At 38.6% G+C, this 20,230-nt stretch overlaps 13 non-coding genes across 13 annotated transcripts; all 13 read left to right on the top strand.

Annotated features, from left to right (window-relative positions):
* The first annotated feature begins 230 nt into the window (after positions 1-230).
* On the top strand, positions 231-302 carry trnac-gca (transfer RNA cysteine (anticodon GCA)). Its single transcript has one exon. It is a non-coding gene; the product is annotated as a tRNA-Cys (tRNA).
* Positions 303-1,804: 1,502 nt separating this feature from the next.
* On the top strand, positions 1,805-1,876 carry trnac-gca (transfer RNA cysteine (anticodon GCA)). Its single transcript has one exon. It is a non-coding gene; the product is annotated as a tRNA-Cys (tRNA).
* A 1,048-nt stretch (positions 1,877-2,924) lies between these two features.
* trnac-gca (transfer RNA cysteine (anticodon GCA)) lies at positions 2,925-2,996 on the top strand. Its single transcript has one exon. It is a non-coding gene; the product is annotated as a tRNA-Cys (tRNA).
* Positions 2,997-4,044: 1,048 nt separating this feature from the next.
* Positions 4,045-4,116, top strand: trnac-gca (transfer RNA cysteine (anticodon GCA)). The gene has a single exon. It is a non-coding gene; the product is annotated as a tRNA-Cys (tRNA).
* Positions 4,117-6,963: 2,847 nt separating this feature from the next.
* On the top strand, positions 6,964-7,035 carry trnac-gca (transfer RNA cysteine (anticodon GCA)). The gene has a single exon. It is a non-coding gene; the product is annotated as a tRNA-Cys (tRNA).
* Positions 7,036-8,536: 1,501 nt separating this feature from the next.
* trnac-gca (transfer RNA cysteine (anticodon GCA)) lies at positions 8,537-8,608 on the top strand. The gene has a single exon. It is a non-coding gene; the product is annotated as a tRNA-Cys (tRNA).
* Positions 8,609-10,108: 1,500 nt separating this feature from the next.
* trnac-gca (transfer RNA cysteine (anticodon GCA)) lies at positions 10,109-10,180 on the top strand. The gene has a single exon. It is a non-coding gene; the product is annotated as a tRNA-Cys (tRNA).
* A 1,501-nt stretch (positions 10,181-11,681) lies between these two features.
* trnac-gca (transfer RNA cysteine (anticodon GCA)) lies at positions 11,682-11,753 on the top strand. The gene has a single exon. It is a non-coding gene; the product is annotated as a tRNA-Cys (tRNA).
* A 1,955-nt stretch (positions 11,754-13,708) lies between these two features.
* trnac-gca (transfer RNA cysteine (anticodon GCA)) lies at positions 13,709-13,780 on the top strand. The gene has a single exon. It is a non-coding gene; the product is annotated as a tRNA-Cys (tRNA).
* A 2,409-nt stretch (positions 13,781-16,189) lies between these two features.
* trnac-gca (transfer RNA cysteine (anticodon GCA)) lies at positions 16,190-16,261 on the top strand. Its single transcript has one exon. It is a non-coding gene; the product is annotated as a tRNA-Cys (tRNA).
* Positions 16,262-17,763: 1,502 nt separating this feature from the next.
* Positions 17,764-17,835, top strand: trnac-gca (transfer RNA cysteine (anticodon GCA)). Its single transcript has one exon. It is a non-coding gene; the product is annotated as a tRNA-Cys (tRNA).
* A 1,048-nt stretch (positions 17,836-18,883) lies between these two features.
* On the top strand, positions 18,884-18,955 carry trnac-gca (transfer RNA cysteine (anticodon GCA)). Its single transcript has one exon. It is a non-coding gene; the product is annotated as a tRNA-Cys (tRNA).
* A 1,048-nt stretch (positions 18,956-20,003) lies between these two features.
* Positions 20,004-20,075, top strand: trnac-gca (transfer RNA cysteine (anticodon GCA)). Its single transcript has one exon. It is a non-coding gene; the product is annotated as a tRNA-Cys (tRNA).
* Positions 20,076-20,230: the final 155 nt, after the last annotated feature.

The raw sequence follows: 20,230 nt of genomic DNA, 5'->3' as shown, positions 1-20,230 counted from the left end.
ACAGAGTGTAGCTCAGTGGTGGCGCGTTTTACTGCAGATCAAGAGGTCTCTGCTTCAAATCCAGGAGCCCCCTACGAAAACATGCTGTTATGAGTAAAATGAGGTTCTTTAAACAGTAAGTTGCCTTTTCGTTTGATGGTAGTGAATGGCGTTCATAATGTAGGTTCCTCAAGCAGGGCTTTTGATATTCATCTTCATTAATACATGTGAGCGTGTGTTCTACAAGTGGAGGAGGTATAGCTCAGTGGTAGAGCATTTGACTGCAGATCAAGAGGTCTCTGGTTCAAATCCAGGTGCCCCCTACAAGAGAATTAGGGTGTTTGCTCAATGTGTATCTTCAATCAGTTGCTTACATTTTATTCTTGGTCAAGATTGCACCAAAGTCATTCCTTAGATATGGCAGGGTTTCCAGCTCAGCCTTTGTTATTGAATGACAATCTTTATTTTACAATTCAATGCACTATAGCTCAATGGTGGAGTATTTCACAACAGATCAAGTGGTCACTGGTCCAAAACCAGGTGCCCCTTAAAAGAGAAACAGGGTGTTTGTTCATTGTATATCTGCAATCTGTGGGTTCCTTATTATTGTTGATCAAAATTGCACCATAGTGATTCCTTAGATAAAGGAGGGTTTCCAGTTCTGCTTTTGTTATATAATGACAATGTTTCATTTGCAATTGAACAGAGTGAATATCTCATTCATACATCATTTTTCTGCAGAGCAAGAGGTCTCTGGTTCAAATCCAGGTGCCCTCTACAAGAGAAATTGGGTGTTTGTTCAATGTGTATCTTCAATCTGTTGGTTACCTTTTATTCTTGGTCAAGATTGCACCAAAGTCATTCCTTAGATATGGCAGGGTTTCCAGCTCAGCCTTTGTTATTGAATGACAATCTTTATTTTACAATTCAATGCACTTTAGCTCAATGGTGGAGTATTTCACAACAGATCAAGTGGTCACTGGTCCAAAACCAGGTGCCCCTTAAAAGAGAAACAGGGTGTTTGTTCAATGTATATCTGCAATCTGCGGGTTGCTTATTATTGTTGATCAAAATTGCACCATAGTGATTCCTTAGATAAAGGAGGGTTTCCAGTTCTGCCTTTGTTATATAATGAAAATGTTTCATTTGCAATTGAAAAGAGTAAATAGCTCATTCATACAGCATTTTACTGCAGAGCAAGAGGTCTATGCTTCAATTCCAGGTGCCACCTATGGAAACATGCTGTAATGAGTAGAATGTGCTTCTTCAAATTGTGAATTGCTTTATCTTCAATGGAAGTGGATGGTTTTTGTGATGTAATTCCATCACGTGTCTTTTGATGTTCGTCTTAATTAGGATATGTTTACGAGCATTGTTTAGCTCAATGGTAGAGAATTTAACTGCAGATCAAGAGGTCTCTGCTTCAAATTCAGGTTCACACTAAAAGTGATACAAGATGTTTTTTCCATGTATGTCTTCAATCTGGTGGTTGCAATTTATTTTTGGTCAAGATTGCACCAATGTGATTTCTTAGATGTGGGAGGGTTTCCAGCTCTGCCTTCGTTATCTAATGGGAATGTTTCTATTGCAATCGAACAGAGTGTAGCTCAGTGGTGGCGCGTTTTACTGCAGATCAAGAGGTCTCTGCTTCAAATCCAGGAGCCCCCTACGAAAACATGCTGTTATGAGTAAAATGAGGTTCTTTAAACAGTAAGTTGCCTTTTCGTTTGATGGTAGTGAATGGCGTTCATAATGTTGGTTCCTCACGCAGGGCTTTTGATATTCATCTTCATTAATACATGTGAGCTTGTGTTCTACAAGTGGAGGGGGTATAGCTCAGTGGTAGAGCATTTGACTGCAGATCAAGAGGTCTCTGGTTCAAATCCAGGTGCCCCCTACAAGAGAATTAGGGTGTTTGTTCAATGTGTTTCTTCAATCTGTTGCTTACCTTTTATTCTTGGTCAAGATTGCACCAAAGTCATTCCTTAGATATGGCAGGGTCTCCAGCTCTGCCTTTGTTATTTAATGACAATCTTTATTTTACAATTCAATGCACTATAGCTCAATGGTGGAGTATTTCACTGCAGATCAAGTGGTCACTGGTCCAAAACCAGGTGCCCCTTAAAAGAGAAACAGGGTGTTTGTTCAATGTATATCTGCAATCTGCGGGTTCCTTATTATTGTTGATCAAAATTGCACCATAGTGATTCCTTAGATAAAGGAGGGTTTCCAGTTCTGCCTATGTTATATAATGAAAATGTTTCATTTGCAATTGAACAGAGTAAATATCTCATTCATACAGCATTTTACTGCAGAGCAAGAGGTCTATGCTTCAATTCCAGGTGCCACCTATGGAAACATGCTGTAATGAGTAGAATGTGCTTCTTCAAATTGTGAATTGCTTCATCTTCAATGGAAGTGGATGGTTTTTGTGATGTAATTCCATCACGTGTCTTTTGATGTTTGTCTTAATTAGGATATGTTTACGAGCATTGTTTAGCTCAATGATAGAGAATTTAACTGCAGATCAAGAGGTCTCTGCTTCAAATTCAGGTTCACACTAAAAGTGATACAAGATGTTTTTTCCATGTATGTCTTCAATCTGCTGGTTGCAATTTATTTTTGGTCAAGATTGCACCAATGTGATTTCTTAGATGTGGGAGGGTTTCCAGCTCTGCCTTCGTTATCTAATGAGAATGTTTCTATTGCAATCGAACAGAGTGTAGCTCAGTGGTGGCGCGTTTTACAGCAGATCAAGAGGTCTCTGCTTCAAATCCAGGAGCCCCCTACGAAAACATGCTGTTATGAGTAAAATGAGGTTCTTTAAACAGTAAGTTGCCTTTTCGTTTGATGGTAGTGAATGGCGTTCATAATGTTGATTCCTCACGCAGGGCTTTTGATATTCATCTTCATTAATACATTTGAGCTTGTGATCTACAAGTGGAGGGGGTATAGCTCAGTGGTAGAGCATTTGACTGCAGATCAAGAGGTCTCTGGTTCAAATCCAGGTGCCCCCTACAAGAGAATTAGGGTGTTTGTTCAATGTGTTTCTTCAATCTGTTGCTTACCTTTTATTCTTGGTCAAGATTGCACCAAAGTCATTCCTTAGATATGGCAGGGTCTCCAGCTCTGCCTTTGTTATTTAATGACAATCTTTATTTTACAATTCAATGCACTATAGCTCAATGGTGGAGTATTTCACTGCAGATCAAGTGGTCACTGGTCCAAAACCAGGTGCCCCTTAAAAGAGAAACAGGGTGTTTGTTCAATGTATATCTGCAATCTGCGGGTTCCTTATTATTGTTGATCAAAATTGCACCATAGTGATTCCTTAGATAAAGGAGGGTTTCCAGTTCTGCCTATGTTATATAATGAAAATGTTTCATTTGCAATTGAACAGAGTAAATATCTCATTCATACAGCATTTTACTGCAGAGCAAGAGGTCTATGCTTCAATTCCAGGTGCCACCTATGGAAACATGCTGTAATGAGTAGAATGTGCTTCTTCAAATTGTGAATTGCTTCATCTTCAATGGAAGTGGATGGTTTTTGTGATGTAATTCCATCACGTGTCTTTTGATGTTTGTCTTAATTAGGATATGTTTACGAGCATTGTTTAGCTCAATGATAGAGAATTTAACTGCAGATCAAGAGGTCTCTGCTTCAAATTCAGGTTCACACTAAAAGTGATACAAGATGTTTTTTCCATGTATGTCTTCAATCTGCTGGTTGCAATTTATTTTTGGTCAAGATTGCACCAATGTGATTTCTTAGATGTGGGAGGGTTTCCAGCTCTGCCTTCGTTATCTAATGAGAATGTTTCTATTGCAATCGAACAGAGTGTAGCTCAGTGGTGGCGCGTTTTACAGCAGATCAAGAGGTCTCTGCTTCAAATCCAGGAGCCCCCTACGAAAACATGCTGTTATGAGTAAAATGAGGTTCTTTAAACAGTAAGTTGCCTTTTCGTTTGATGGTAGTGAATGGCGTTCATAATGTTGATTCCTCACGCAGGGCTTTTGATATTCATCTTCATTAATACATGTGAGCTTGTGATCTACAAGTGGAGGGGGTATAGCTCAGTGGTAGAGCATTTGACTGCAGATCAAGAGGTCTCTGGTTCAAATCAAGGTGCCCCCTACAAGAGAATTAGGGTGTTTGTTCAATGTGTATCTTCAATCTGTTGCTAACATTTTATTCTTGGTCAAGATTGCACCAAACTCATTCCTTAGATATGGCAGGGTCTCCAGCTCTGCCTTTGTAATTTATTGACAATCTTTATTTTACAATTCAATGCTCTATAGCTCAATGCTAGAGTATTTCACTGCAGATCAAGAGGTCACTGGTCCAAAACCAAGTGCCCCTTAAATGAGAAACAGGGTGTTTGTTCAATTTATATCTGCAATCTGCGGGTTGCCTATTATTGTTGATCAAAATTGCACCATAGTGATTCCTTAGATAAAGGAGGGTTTCCAGTTCTGCTTTTGTTATATAATGAGAATGTTTCATTTGCAATTGAACAGAGTGAATATTTCATTCATTCATAATTTTTCTACAGAGCAAGAGGTCTCTGGTTCAAATCCAGGTGCCCCTTACAAGAGAATTAGGGTGTTTGTTCAATGTGTATCTTCAATCTGTTGCTTACCTTTTATTCTTGGTCAAGATTGCACCAAAGTCATTCCTTAGATATGGCATGGTCTCCAGCTCTGCCTTTGTAATTTTATGACAATCTTTATTTTACAATTCAATGCACTATAGCTCAATGGTGGAGTATTTCACAACAGATCAAGTGGTCACTGGTCCAAAACCAGGTGCCCCTTAAAAGAGAAACAGGGTGTTTGTTCAATGTATATCTGCAATCTGCGGGTTCCTTATTATTGTTGATCAAAATTGCACCATAGTGATTCCTTAGATAAAGGAGGGTTTCCAGTTCTGCCTATGTTATATAATGAAAATGTTTCATTTGCAATTGAACAGAGTGAATATCTCACTCATTCATCATTTTTCTGCAGAGCAAGAGGTCTCTGCTTCAAATCCAGGTGCCCTCTACAAGAGAAATTGGGTGTTTGTTCAATGTGTATCTTCAATCTGTTGGTTACCTTTTATTCTTGGTCAAGATTGCACCAAAGTCATTCCTTAGATATGGTATGGTTTATAGCTCAGCCTTTGTTATTGAATGACAATCTTTATTTTACAATTCAATGCACTATAGCTCAATGGTGGAGTATTTCACAACAGATCAAGTGGTCACTGGTCCAAAACCAGGTGCCCCTTAAAAGAGAAACAGGGTGTTTGTTCAATGTATATCTGCAATCTGCGGGTTCCTTATTATTGTTGATCAAAATTGCACAATAGTGATTCCTTAGATAAAGGAGGGTTTCCAGTTCTGCCTATGTTATATAATGAAAATGTTTCATTTGCAATTGAACAGAGTAAATAGCTCATTCATACAGCATTTTACTGCAGAGCAAGAGGTCTATGCTTCAATTCCAGGTGCCACCTATGGAAACATGCTGTAATGAGTAGAATGTGCTTCTTCAAATTGTGAATTGCTTTATCTTCAATGGAAGTGGATGGTTTTTGTGATGTAATTCCATCACGTGTCTTTTGATGTTCGTCTTAATTAGGATATGTTTACGAGCATTGTTAGCTCAATGGTAGAGAATTTAACTGCAGATCAAGAGGTCACTGGTCCAAAACCAAGTGCCCCTTAAATGAGAAACAGGGTGTTTGTTCAATGTATATCTGCAATCTGCGGGTTGCCTATTATTGTTGATCAAAATTGCACCATAGTGATTCCTTAGATAAAGGAGGGTTTCCAGTTCTGCTTTTGTTATATAATGAAAATGTTTCATTTGCAATTGAACAGAGTGAATATCTCATTCATACATCATTTTTCTGCAGAGCAAGAGGTCTCTGGTTCAAATCCAGGTGCCCTCTACAAGAGAAATTGGGTGTTTGTTCAATGTGTATCTTCAATCTGTTGGTTACCTTTTATTCTTGGTCAAGATTGCACCAAAGTCATTCCTTAGATATGGCAGGGTTTCCAGCTCAGCCTTTGTTATTGAATGACAATCTTTATTTTACAATTCAATGCACTATAGCTCAATGGTGGAGTATTTCACAACAGATCAAGTGGTCACTGGTCCAAAACCAGGTGCCCCTTAAAAGAGAAACAGGGTGTTTGTTCAATGTATATCTGCAATCTGCGGGTTCCTTATTATTGTTGATCAAAATTGCACCATAGTGATTCCTTAGATAAGGGGGGGTTTCCAGTTCTGCCTTTGTTATATAATGAAAATGTTTAATTTGCAATTGAACAGAGTAAATAGCTCATTCATACAGCATTTTACTGCAGAGCAAGAGGTCTATGCTTCAATTCCAGGTGCCACCTATGGAAACATGCTGTAATGAGTAGAATGTGCTTCTTCAAATTGTGAATTGCTTTATCTTCAATGGAAGTGGATGGTTTTTGTGATGTAATTCCATCACGTGTCTTTTGATGTTCGTCTTAATTAGGATATGTTTACGAGCATTGTTAGCTCAATGGTAGAGAACTTAACTGCAGATCAAGAGGTCTCTGCTTCAAATTCAGATTCACACTAAAAGTGATACAAGATGTTTTTTCCATGTATGTCTTCAATCTGCTGGTTGCAATTTATTTTTGGTCAAGATTGCACCAATGTGATTTCTTAGATGTGGGAGGGTGTCCAGCTCTGCCTTCGTTATCTAATGAGAATGTTTCTATTGCAATCGAACAGAGTGTAGCTCAGTGGTGGCGCGTTTTACTGCAGATCAAGAGGTCTCTGCTTCAAATCCAGGAGCCCCCTACGAAAACATGCAGTTATGAGTAAAATGAGGTTCTTTAAACAGTAAGTTGCCTTTTCGTTTGATGGTAGTGAATGGCGTTCATAATGTTGGTTCCTCACGCAGGGCTTTTGATATTCATCTTCATTAATACATGTGAGCGTGTGTTCTACAAGTGGAGGGGGTATAGCTCAGTGGTAGATCATTTGACTGCAGATCAAGAGGTCTCTGGTTCAAATCCAGGTGCCCTCTACAAGAGAAATTGGGTGTTTGTTCAATGTGTATCTTCAATCTGTTGGTTACCTTTTATTCTTGGTCTAGATTGCACCAAAGTCATTCCTTAGATATGGTATGGTTTCCAGCTGAGCCTTTGTTATTGAATGACAATCTTTATTTTACAATTCAATGCACTATAGCTCAATGCTAGAGTATTTCACTGCAGATCAAGAGGTCACTGGTCCAAAACCAGGTGCCCCTTAAAAGAGAAACAGGGTGTTTGTTCAATGTATATCTGCAATCTGCGGGTTCCTTATCATTGTTGATCAAAATTGCACCATAGTGATTCCTTAGATAAAGGAGGGTTTCCAGTTCTGCTTTTGTTATATAATGAGAATGTTTCATTTGCAATTGAACAGAGTGAATATCTCATTCATACATCATTTTTCTACAGAGCAAGAGGTCTCTGGTTCAAATCCAGGTGCCCTCTACAAGGAAATTGGGTGTTTGTTCAATGTTTTTCTTCAATCTGTTGCTTACCTTTTATTCTTGGTCAATATTGCACCAAAGTCATTCCTTAGATATGGCAGGGTTTCCAGCTCAGCCTTTGTTATTGAATGACAATCTTTATTTTACAATTCAATGCACTATAGCTCAATGGTGGAGTATTTCACAACAGATCAAGTGGTCACTGGTCCAAAACCAGGTGCCCCTTAAAAGAGAAACAGGGTGTTTGTTCAATGTATATCTGCAATCTGCGGGTTCCTTATTATTGTTGATCAAAATTGCACCATAGTGATTCCTTAGATAAAGGAGGGTTTCCAGTTCTGCCTTTGTTATATAATGAAAATGTTTCATTTGCAATTGAACAGAGTAAATAGCTCATTCATACAGCATTTTACTGCAGAGCTAGAGGTCTATGCTTCAATTCCAGGTGCCACCTATGGAAACATGCTGTAATGAGTAGAATGTGCTTCTTCAAATTGTGAATTGCTTTATCTTCAATGGAAGTGGATGGTTTTTGTGATGTAATTCCATCACGTGTCTTTTGATGTTCGTCTTAATTAGGATATGTTTACGAGCATTGTTTAGCTCAATGGTAGAGAATTTAACTGCAGATCAAGAGGTCTCTGCTTCAAATTCAGGTTCACACTAAAAGTGATACAAGATGTTTTTTCCATGTATGTCTTCAATCTGCTGGTTGCAATTTATTTTTGGTCAAGATTGCACCAATGTGATTTCTTAGATGTGGGAGGGTTTCCAGCTCTGCCTTCGTTATCTAATGAGAATGTTTCTATTGCAATCGAACAGAGTGTAGCTCAGTGGTGGCGCGTTTTACTGCAGATCAAGAGGTCTCTGCTTCAAATCCAGGAGCCCCCTACGAAAACATGCTGTTATGAGTAAAATGAGGTTCTTTAAACAGTAAGTTGCCTTTTCGTTTGATGGTAGTGAATGGCGTTCATAATGTAGGTTCCTCAAGCAGGGCTTTTGATATTCATCTTCATTAATACATGTGAGCGTGTGTTCTACAAGTGGAGGGGGTATAGCTCAGTGGTAGAGCATTTGACTGCAGATCAAGAGGTCTCTGGTTCAAATCCAGGTGCCCCCTACAAGAGAATTAGGGTGTTTGTTCAATGTGTATTTTCAATCTGTTGCTTACAATTTATTCTTGGTCAAGATTGCACCAAAGTCATTCCTTAGATATGGTATGGTTTCCAGCTGAGCCTTTGTTATTGAATGACAATCTTTATTTTACAATTCAATGCACTATAGCTCAATGCTAGAGTATTTCACTGCAGATCAAGAGGTCACTGGTCCAAAACCAGGTGCCCCTTAAAAGAGAAACAGGGTGTTTGTTCAATGTATATCTGCAATCTGCGGGTTCCTTATCAGTGTTGATCAAAATTGCACCATAGTGATTCCTTAGATAAAGGAGGGTTTCCAGTTCTGCTTTTGTTATATAATGAGAATGTTTCATTTGCAATTGAACAGAGTGAATATCTCATTCATACATCATTTTTCTGCAGAGCAAGAGGTCTCTGGTTCAAATCCAGGTGCCCTCTACAAGAGAAATTGGGTGTTTGTTCAATGTGTATCTTCAATCTGTTGGTTACCTTTTATTCTTGGTCAAGATTGCACCAAAGTCATTCCTTAGATATGGCAGGGTTTCCAGCTCAGCCTTTGTTATTGAATGACAATCTTTATTTTACAATTCAATGCACTATAGCTCAATGGTGGAGTATTTCACAACAGATCAAGTGGTCACTGGTCCAAAACCAGGTGCCCCTTAAAAGAGAAACAGGGTGTTTGTTCAATGTATATCTGCAATCTGCGGGTTCCTTATTATTGTTGATCAAAATTGCACCATAGTGATTCCTTAGATAAGGGGGGGTTTCCAGTTCTGCCTTTGTTATATAATGAAAATGTTTAATTTGCAATTGAACAGAGTAAATAGCTCATTCATACAGCATTTTACTGCAGAGCAAGAGGTCTATGCTTCAATTCCAGGTGCCACCTATGGAAACATGCTGTAATGAGTAGAATGTGCTTCTTCAAATTGTGAATTGCTTTATCTTCAATGGAAGTGGATGGTTTTTGTGATGTAATTCCATCACGTGTCTTTTGATGTTCGTCTTAATTAGGATATGTTTACGAGCATTGTTAGCTCAATGGTAGAGAACTTAACTGCAGATCAAGAGGTCTCTGCTTCAAATTCAGATTCACACTAAAAGTGATACAAGATGTTTTTTCCATGTATGTCTTCAATCTGCTGGTTGCAATTTATTTTTGGTCAAGATTGCACCAATGTGATTTCTTAGATGTGGGAGGGTGTCCAGCTCTGCCTTCGTTATCTAATGAGAATGTTTCTATTGCAATCGAACAGAGTGTAGCTCAGTGGTGGCGCGTTTTACTGCAGATCAAGAGGTCTCTGCTTCAAATCCAGGAGCCCCTAAGAAAACATGCAGTTATGAGTAAAATGAGGTTCTTTAAACGGTAAGTTGCCTTTTCGTTTGATGGTAGTGAATGGCGTTCATAATGTTGGTTCCTCACGCAGGGCTTTTGATATTCATCTTCATTAATACATGTGAGCGTGTGTTCTACAAGTGGAGGGGGTATAGCTCAGTGGTAGAGCATTTGACTGCAGCTCAAGAGGTCTCTGGTTCAAATCCAGGTGCCCCCTACTAGAGAATTAGGGTGTTTGTTCAATGTGTATCTTCAATCTGTTGCTTACATTTTATTCTTGGTCAAGATTGCACCAAAGTCATTCCTTAGATATAGCAGGGTCTCCAGCTCTGCCTTTGTAATTTATTGACAATCTTTATTTTACAATTCAATGCTCTATAGCTCAATGCTAGAGTATTTCACTGCAGATCAAGAGGTCACTGGTCCAAAACCAAGTGCCCCTTAAATGAGAAACAGGGTGTTTGTTCAATTTATATCTGCAATCTGCGGGTTGCCTATTATTGTTGATCAAAATTGCACCATAGTGATTCCTTAGATAAAGGAGGGTTTCCAGTTCTGCTTTTGTTATGTAATGAGAATGTTTCATTTGCAATTGAACAGAGTGAATATCTCATTCATTCATAATTTTTCTACAGAGCAAGAGGTCTCTGGTTCAAATCCAGGTGCCCCTTACAAGAGAATTAGGGTGTTTGTTCAATGTGTATCTTCAATCTGTTGCTTACCTTTTATTCTTGGTCAAGATTGCACCAAAGTCATTCCTTAGATATGGCAGGGTCTCCAGCTCTGCCTTTGTAATTTTATGACAATCTTTATTTTACAATTAAATGCACTATAGCTCAATGGTGGAGTATTTCACAACAGATCAAGTGGTCACTGGTCCAAAACCAGGTGCCCCTTAAAAGAGAAACAGGGTGTTTGTTCAATGTATATCTGCAATCTGCGGGTTCCTTATTATTGTTGATCAAAATTGCACAATAGTGATTCCTTAGATAAAGGAGGGTTTCCAGTTCTGCCTATGATATATCATGAAAATGTTTCATTTGCAATTGAACAGAGTAAATAGCTCATTCATACAGCATTTTACTGCAGAGCAAAAGGTCTATGCTTCAATTCCAGGTGCCACCTATGGAAACATGCTGTAATGAGTAGAATGTGCTTCTTCAAATTGTGAATTGCTTTATCTTCAATGGAAGTGGATGGTTTTTGTGATGTAATTCCATCACGTGTCTTTTGATGTTCGTCTTAATTAGGATATGTTTACGAGCATTGTTAGCTCAATGGTAGAGAATTTAACTGCAGATCAAGAGGTCTCTGCTTCAAATTCAGGTTCACACTAAAAGTGATACAAGATGTTTTTTCCATGTATGTCTTCAATCTGCTGGTTGCAATTTATTTTTGGTCAAGATTGCACCAATGTGATTTCTTAGATGTGGGAGGGTTTCCAGCTCTGCCTTCGTTATCTAATGAGAATGTTTCTATTGCAATCGAACAGAGTGTAGCTCAGTGGTGGCGCGTTTTACTGCAGATCAAGAGGTCTCTGCTTCAAATCCAGGAGCCCCCTACGAAAACATGCTGTTATGAGTAAAATGAGGTTCTTTAAACAGTAAGTTGCCTTTTCGTTTGATGGTAGTGAATGGCGTTCATAATGTTGGTTCCTCACGCAGGGCTTTTGATATTCATCTTCATTAATACATGTGAGATTGTGTTCTACAAATGGAGGGGATATAGCTCAGTGGTAGAGCATTTGACTGCAGCTCAAGAGGTCTCTGGTTCAAATCCAGGTGCACCCTACAAGAGAATTAGGGTGTTTGTTCAATGTGTATCTTCAGTCTGTTGCTTACATTTTATTCTTGGTCAAGATTGCACCAAAGTCATTCCTTAGATATGGCAGGGTCTCCAGCTCTGCCTTTGTAATTTATTGACAATCTTTAATTTACAATTCAATGCTCTATAGCTCAATGCTAGAGTATTTCACTGCAGATCAAGAGGTCACTGGTCCAAAACCAAGTGCCCCTTAAATGAGAAACAGGGTGTTTGTTCAATTTATATCTGCAATCTGCGGGTTGCCTATTATTGTTGATCAAAATTGCACCATAGTGATTCCTTAGATAAAGGAGGGTTTCCAGTTCTGCTTTTGTTATATAATGAGAATGTTTCATTTGCAATTGAACAGAGTGAATATCTCATTCATTCATAATTTTTCTACAGAGCAAGAGGTCTCTGGTTCAAATCCAGGTGCCCCTTACAAGAGAATTAGGGTGTTTGTTCAATGTGTATCTTCAATCTGTTGCTTACCTTTTATTCTTGGTCAAGATTGCACCAAAGTCATTCCTTAGATATGGCATGGTCTCCAGCTCTGCCTTTGTAATTTTATGACAATCTTTATTTTACAATTAAATGCACTATAGCTCAATGGTGGAGTATTTCACAACAGATCAAGTGGTCACTGGTCCAAAACCAGGTTCGCCTTAAAAGAGAAACAGGGTGTTTGTTCAATGTATATCTGCAATCTGCGGGTTCCTTATTATTGTTGATCAAAATTGCACCATAGTGATTCCTTAGATAAAGGAGGGTTTCCAGTTCTGCCTATGTTATATAATGAAAATGTTTCATTTGCAATTGAACAGAGTGAATATCTCACTCATTCATCATTTTTCTGCAGAGCAAGAGGTCTCTGCTTCAAATCCAGGTGCCCTCTACAAGAGAAATTGGGTGTTTGTTCAATGTGTATCTTCAATCTGTTGGTTACCTTTTATTCTTGGTCAAGATTGCACCAAAGTCATTCCTTAGATATGGTATGGTTTCTAGCTCAGCCTTTGTTATTGAATGACAATCTTTATTTTACAATTCAATGCACTATAGCTCAATGGTGGAGTATTTCACAACAGATCAAGTGGTCACTGGTCCAAAACCAGGTGCCCCTTAAAAGAGAAACAGGGTGTTTGTTCAATGTATATCTGCAATCTGCGGGTTCCTTATTATTGTTGATCAAAATTGCACAATAGTGATTCCTTAGATAAAGGAGGGTTTCCAGTTCTGCCTATGTTATATAATGAAAATGTTTCATTTGCAATTGAACAGAGTAAATAGCTCATTCATACAGCATTTTACTGCAGAGCAAGAGGTCTATGCTTCAATTCCAGGTGCCACCTATGGAAACATGCTGTAATGAGTAGAATGTGCTTCTTCAAATTGTGAATTGCTTTATCTTCAATGGAAGTGGATGGTTTTTGTGATGTAATTCCATCACGTGTCTTTTGATGTTCGTCTTAATTAGGATATGTTTACGAGCATTGTTAGCTCAATGGTAGAGAATTTAACTGCAGATCAAGAGGTCTCTGCTTCAAATTCAGGTTCACACTAAAAGTGATACAAGATGTTTTTTCCATGTATGTCTTCAATCTGCTGGTTGCAATTTATTTTTGGTCAAGATTGCACCAATGTGATTTCTTAGATGTGGGAGGGTTTCCAGCTCTGCCTTCGTTATCTAATGAGGATGTTTCTATTGCAATCGAACAGAGTGTAGCTCAGTGGTGGCGCGTTTTACTGCAGATCAAGAGGTCTCTGCTTCAAATCCAGGAGCCCCCTACGAAAACATGCTGTTATGAGTAAAATGAGGTTCTTTAAACAGTAAGTTGCCTTTTCGTTTGATGGTAGTGAATGGCGTTCATAATGTTGATTCCTCACGCAGGGCTTTTGATATTCATCTTCATTAATACATGTGAGCTTGTGTTCTACAAGTGGAGGGGGTATAGCTCAGTGGTAGAGCATTTGACTGCAGATCAAGAGGTCTCTGGTTCAAATCCAGTTGCCCCCTACAAAAGAATTAGGGTGTTTGTTCAATGTGTTTCTTCAATCTGTTGCTTAACTTTTATTCTTGGTCAAGATTGCACCAAAGTCAATCCTTAGATATGGCAGGGTCTCCAGCTCTGCCTTTGTAATTTTATGACAATCTTTATTTTACAATTCAATGCACTATAGCTCAATGCTAGAGTATTTCACTGCAGATCAAGAGGTCACTGGTCCAAAACCAAGTGCCCCTTAAATGAGAAACAGGGTGTTTGTTCAATTTATATCTGCAATCTGCGGGTTGCCTATTATTGTTGATCAAAATTGCACCATAGTGATTCCTTAGATAAAGGAGGGTTTCCAGTTCTGCTTTTGTTATATAATGAGAATGTTTCATTTGCAATTGAACAGAGTGAATATCTCATTCATACATCATTTTTCTACAGAGCAAGAGGTCTCTGGTTCAAATCCAGGTGCCCTCTACAAGGAAATTGGGTGTTTGTTCAATGTGTATCTTCAATCTGTTGCTTACATTTTATTCTTGGTCAAGATTGCACCAAATTCATTCCTTAGATATGGCAGGGTTTCCAGCTCAGCCTTTGTTATTGAATGACAATCTTTATATTACAATTAAATGCACTATAGCTCAATGGTGGAGTATTTCACAACAGATCAAGTGGTCACTGGTCCAAAACCAGGTGCCCCTTAAAAGAGAAACAGGGTGTTTGTTCAATGTATATCTGCAATCTGCGGGTTGCCTATTATTGTTGATCAAAATTGCACCATAGTGATTCCTTAGATAAAGGAGGGTTTCCAGTTCTGCTTTTGTTATATAATGAGAATGTTTCATTTGCAATTGAACAGAGTGAATATCTCATTCATACATCATTTTTCTGCAGAGCAAGAGGTCTCTGGTTCAAATCCAGGTGCCCTCTACAAGAGAAATTGGGTGTTTGTTCAATGTGTATCTTCAATCTGTTGGTTACCTTTTATTCTTGGTCAAGATTGCACCAAAGTCATTCCTTAGATATGGCAGGGTTTCCAGCTCAGCCTTTGTTATTGAATGACAATCTTTATTTTACAATTCAATGCACTATAGCTCAATGCTAGAGTATTTCACTGCAGATCAAGAGGTCACTGGTCCAAAACCAAGTGCCCCTTAAATGAGAAACAGGGTGTTTGTTCAATGTATATCTGCAATCTGCGGGTTGCCTATTATTGTTGATCAAAATTGCACCATAGTGATTCCTTAGATAAAGGAGGGTTTCCAGTTCTGCTTTTGTTATATAATGAGAATGTTTCATTTGCAATTGAACAGAGTGAATATCTCATTCATTCATAATTTTTCTACAGAGCAAGAGGTCTCTGGTTCAAATCCAGGTGCCCCTTACAAGAGAATTAGGGTGTTTGTTCAATGTGTATCTTCAATCTGTTGCTTACCTTTTATTCTTGGTCAAGATTGCACCAAAGTCATTCCTTAGATATGGCATGGTCTCCAGCTCTGCCTTTGTAATTTTATGACAATCTTTATTTTACAATTAAATGCACTATAGCTCAATGGTGGAGTATTTCACAACAGATCAAGTGGTCACTGGTCCAAAACCAGGTGCCCCTTAAAAGAGAAACAGGGTGTTTGTTCAATGTATATCTGCAATCTGCGGGTTCCTTATTATTGTAGATCAAATTTGCACCATAGTGATTCCTTAGATAAAGGAGGGTTTCCAGTTCTGCCTATGTTATATCATGAAAATGTTTCATTTGCAATTGAACAGAGTAAATAGCTCATTCATACAGCATTTTACTGCAGAGCAAGAGGTCTCTGCTTCAATTCCAGGTGCCACCTATGGAAACATGCTGTAATGAGTAGAATGTGCTTCTTCAAATTGTGAATTGCTTTATCTTCAATGGAAGTGGATGGTTTTTGTGATGTAATTCCATCACGTGTCTTTTGATGTTCGTCTTAATTAGGATATGTTTACGAGCATTGTTTAGCTCAATGGTAGAGAATTTAACTGCAGATCAAGAGGTCTCTGCTTCAAATTCAGGTTCACACTAAAAGTGATACAAGATGTTTTTTCCATGTATGTCTTCAATCTGCTGGTTGCAATTTATTTTTGGTCAAGATTGCACCAATGTGATTTCTTAGATGTGGGAGGGTTTCCAGCTCTGCCTTCGTTATCTAATGAGAATGTTTCTATTGCAATCGAACAGAGTGTAGCTCAGTGGTGGCGCGTTTTACTGCAGATCAAGAGGTCTCTGCTTCAAATCCAGGAGCCCCCTACGAAAACATGCTGTTATGAGTAAAATGAGGTTCTTTAAACAGTAAGTTGCCTTTTCGTTTGATGGTAGTGAATGGCGTTCATAATGTAGGTTCCTCAAGCAGGGCTTTTGATATTCATCTTCATTAATACATGTGAGCGTGTGTTCTACAAGTGGAGGAGGTATAGCTCAGTGGTAGAGCATTTGACTGCAGATCAAGAGGTCTCTGGTTCAAATCCAGGTGCCCCCTACAAGAGAATTAGGGTGTTTGCTCAATGTGTATCTTCAATCAGTTGCTTACATTTTATTCTTGGTCAAGATTGCACCAAAGTCATTCCTTAGATATGGCAGGGTTTCCAGCTCAGCCTTTGTTATTGAATGACAATCTTTATTTTACAATTCAATGCACTATAGCTCAATGGTGGAGTATTTCACAACAGATCAAGTGGTCACTGGTCCAAAACCAGGTGCCCCTTAAAAGAGAAACAGGGTGTTTGTTCATTGTATATCTGCAATCTGTGGGTTCCTTATTATTGTTGATCAAAATTGCACCATAGTGATTCCTTAGATAAAGGAGGGTTTCCAGTTCTGCTTTTGTTATATAATGACAATGTTTCATTTGCAATTGAACAGAGTGAATATCTCATTCATACATCATTTTTCTGCAGAGCAAGAGGTCTCTGGTTCAAATCCAGGTGCCCTCTACAAGAGAAATTGGGTGTTTGTTCAATGTGTATCTTCAATCTGTTGGTTACCTTTTATTCTTGGTCAAGATTGCACCAAAGTCATTCCTTAGATATGGCAGGGTTTCCAGCTCAGCCTTTGTTATTGAATGACAATCTTTATTTTACAATTCAATGCACTTTAGCTCAATGGTGGAGTATTTCACAACAGATCAAGTGGTCACTGGTCCAAAACCAGGTGCCCCTTAAAAGAGAAACAGGGTGTTTGTTCAATGTATATCTGCAATCTGCGGGTTGCTTATTATTGTTGATCAAAATTGCACCATAGTGATTCCTTAGATAAAGGAGGGTTTCCAGTTCTGCCTTTGTTATATAATGAAAATGTTTCATTTGCAATTGAAAAGAGTAAATAGCTCATTCATACAGCATTTTACTGCAGAGCAAGAGGTCTATGCTTCAATTCCAGGTGCCACCTATGGAAACATGCTGTAATGAGTAGAATGTGCTTCTTCAAATTGTGAATTGCTTTATCTTCAATGGAAGTGGATGGTTTTTGTGATGTAATTCCATCACGTGTCTTTTGATGTTCGTCTTAATTAGGATATGTTTACGAGCATTGTTTAGCTCAATGGTAGAGAATTTAACTGCAGATCAAGAGGTCTCTGCTTCAAATTCAGGTTCACACTAAAAGTGATACAAGATGTTTTTTCCATGTATGTCTTCAATCTGGTGGTTGCAATTTATTTTTGGTCAAGATTGCACCAATGTGATTTCTTAGATGTGGGAGGGTTTCCAGCTCTGCCTTCGTTATCTAATGGGAATGTTTCTATTGCAATCGAACAGAGTGTAGCTCAGTGGTGGCGCGTTTTACTGCAGATCAAGAGGTCTCTGCTTCAAATCCAGGAGCCCCCTACGAAAACATGCTGTTATGAGTAAAATGAGGTTCTTTAAACAGTAAGTTGCCTTTTCGTTTGATGGTAGTGAATGGCGTTCATAATGTTGGTTCCTCACGCAGGGCTTTTGATATTCATCTTCATTAATACATGTGAGCTTGTGTTCTACAAGTGGAGGGGGTATAGCTCAGTGGTAGAGCATTTGACTGCAGATCAAGAGGTCTCTGGTTCAAATCCAGGTGCCCCCTACAAGAGAATTAGGGTGTTTGTTCAATGTGTTTCTTCAATCTGTTGCTTACCTTTTATTCTTGGTCAAGATTGCACCAAAGTCATTCCTTAGATATGGCAGGGTCTCCAGCTCTGCCTTTGTTATTTAATGACAATCTTTATTTTACAATTCAATGCACTATAGCTCAATGGTGGAGTATTTCACTGCAGATCAAGTGGTCACTGGTCCAAAACCAGGTGCCCCTTAAAAGAGAAACAGGGTGTTTGTTCAATGTATATCTGCAATCTGCGGGTTCCTTATTATTGTTGATCAAAATTGCACCATAGTGATTCCTTAGATAAAGGAGGGTTTCCAGTTCTGCCTATGTTATATAATGAAAATGTTTCATTTGCAATTGAACAGAGTAAATATCTCATTCATACAGCATTTTACTGCAGAGCAAGAGGTCTATGCTTCAATTCCAGGTGCCACCTATGGAAACATGCTGTAATGAGTAGAATGTGCTTCTTCAAATTGTGAATTGCTTCATCTTCAATGGAAGTGGATGGTTTTTGTGATGTAATTCCATCACGTGTCTTTTGATGTTTGTCTTAATTAGGATATGTTTACGAGCATTGTTTAGCTCAATGATAGAGAATTTAACTGCAGATCAAGAGGTCTCTGCTTCAAATTCAGGTTCACACTAAAAGTGATACAAGATGTTTTTTCCATGTATGTCTTCAATCTGCTGGTTGCAATTTATTTTTGGTCAAGATTGCACCAATGTGATTTCTTAGATGTGGGAGGGTTTCCAGCTCTGCCTTCGTTATCTAATGAGAATGTTTCTATTGCAATCGAACAGAGTGTAGCTCAGTGGTGGCGCGTTTTACAGCAGATCAAGAGGTCTCTGCTTCAAATCCAGGAGCCCCCTACGAAAACATGCTGTTATGAGTAAAATGAGGTTCTTTAAACAGTAAGTTGCCTTTTCGTTTGATGGTAGTGAATGGCGTTCATAATGTTGATTCCTCACGCAGGGCTTTTGATATTCATCTTCATTAATACATTTGAGCTTGTGATCTACAAGTGGAGGGGGTATAGCTCAGTGGTAGAGCATTTGACTGCAGATCAAGAGGTCTCTGGTTCAAATCCAGGTGCCCCCTACAAGAGAATTAGGGTGTTTGTTCAATGTGTTTCTTCAATCTGTTGCTTACCTTTTATTCTTGGTCAAGATTGCACCAAAGTCATTCCTTAGATATGGCAGGGTCTCCAGCTCTGCCTTTGTTATTTAATGACAATCTTTATTTTACAATTCAATGCACTATAGCTCAATGGTGGAGTATTTCACTGCAGATCAAGTGGTCACTGGTCCAAAACCAGGTGCCCCTTAAAAGAGAAACAGGGTGTTTGTTCAATGTATATCTGCAATCTGCGGGTTCCTTATTATTGTTGATCAAAATTGCACCATAGTGATTCCTTAGATAAAGGAGGGTTTCCAGTTCTGCCTATGTTATATAATGAAAATGTTTCATTTGCAATTGAACAGAGTAAATATCTCATTCATACAGCATTTTACTGCAGAGCAAGAGGTCTATGCTTCAATTCCAGGTGCCACCTATGGAAACATGCTGTAATGAGTAGAATGTGCTTCTTCAAATTGTGAATTGCTTCATCTTCAATGGAAGTGGATGGTTTTTGTGATGTAATTCCATCACGTGTCTTTTGATGTTTGTCTTAATTAGGATATGTTTACGAGCATTGTTTAGCTCAATGATAGAGAATTTAACTGCAGATCAAGAGGTCTCTGCTTCAAATTCAGGTTCACACTAAAAGTGATACAAGATGTTTTTTCCATGTATGTCTTCAATCTGCTGGTTGCAATTTATTTTTGGTCAAGATTGCACCAATGTGATTTCTTAGATGTGGGAGGGTTTCCAGCTCTGCCTTCGTTATCTAATGAGAATGTTTCTATTGCAATCGAACAGAGTGTAGCTCAGTGGTGGCGCGTTTTACAGCAGATCAAGAGGTCTTTGCTTCAAATCCAGGAGCCCCCTACGAAAACATGCTGTTATGAGTAAAATGAGGTTCTTTAAACAGTAAGTTGCCTTTTCGTTTGATGGTAGTGAATGGCGTTCATAATGTTGATTCCTCACGCAGGGCTTTTGATATTCATCTTCATTAATACATGTGAGCTTGTGATCTACAAGTGGAGGGGGTATAGCTCAGTGGTAGAGCATTTGACTGCAGATCAAGAGGTCTCTGGTTCAAATCCAGGTGCCCCCTACAAGAGAATTAGGGTGTTTGTTCAATGTGTATCTTCAATCTGTTGCTAACATTTTATTCTTGGTCAAGATTGCACCAAACTCATTCCTTAGATATGGCAGGGTCTCCAGCTCTGCCTTTGTAATTTATTGACAATCTTTATTTTACAATTCAAT

The sequence above is a fragment of the Amia ocellicauda genome, chromosome 21, assembly GCF_036373705.1.
Source record: "Amia ocellicauda isolate fAmiCal2 chromosome 21, fAmiCal2.hap1, whole genome shotgun sequence".
Classification (NCBI taxonomy): Eukaryota; Metazoa; Chordata; class Actinopteri; order Amiiformes; family Amiidae; genus Amia; species Amia ocellicauda.
This window is presented reverse-complemented; position numbering and strand designations above follow the sequence as displayed.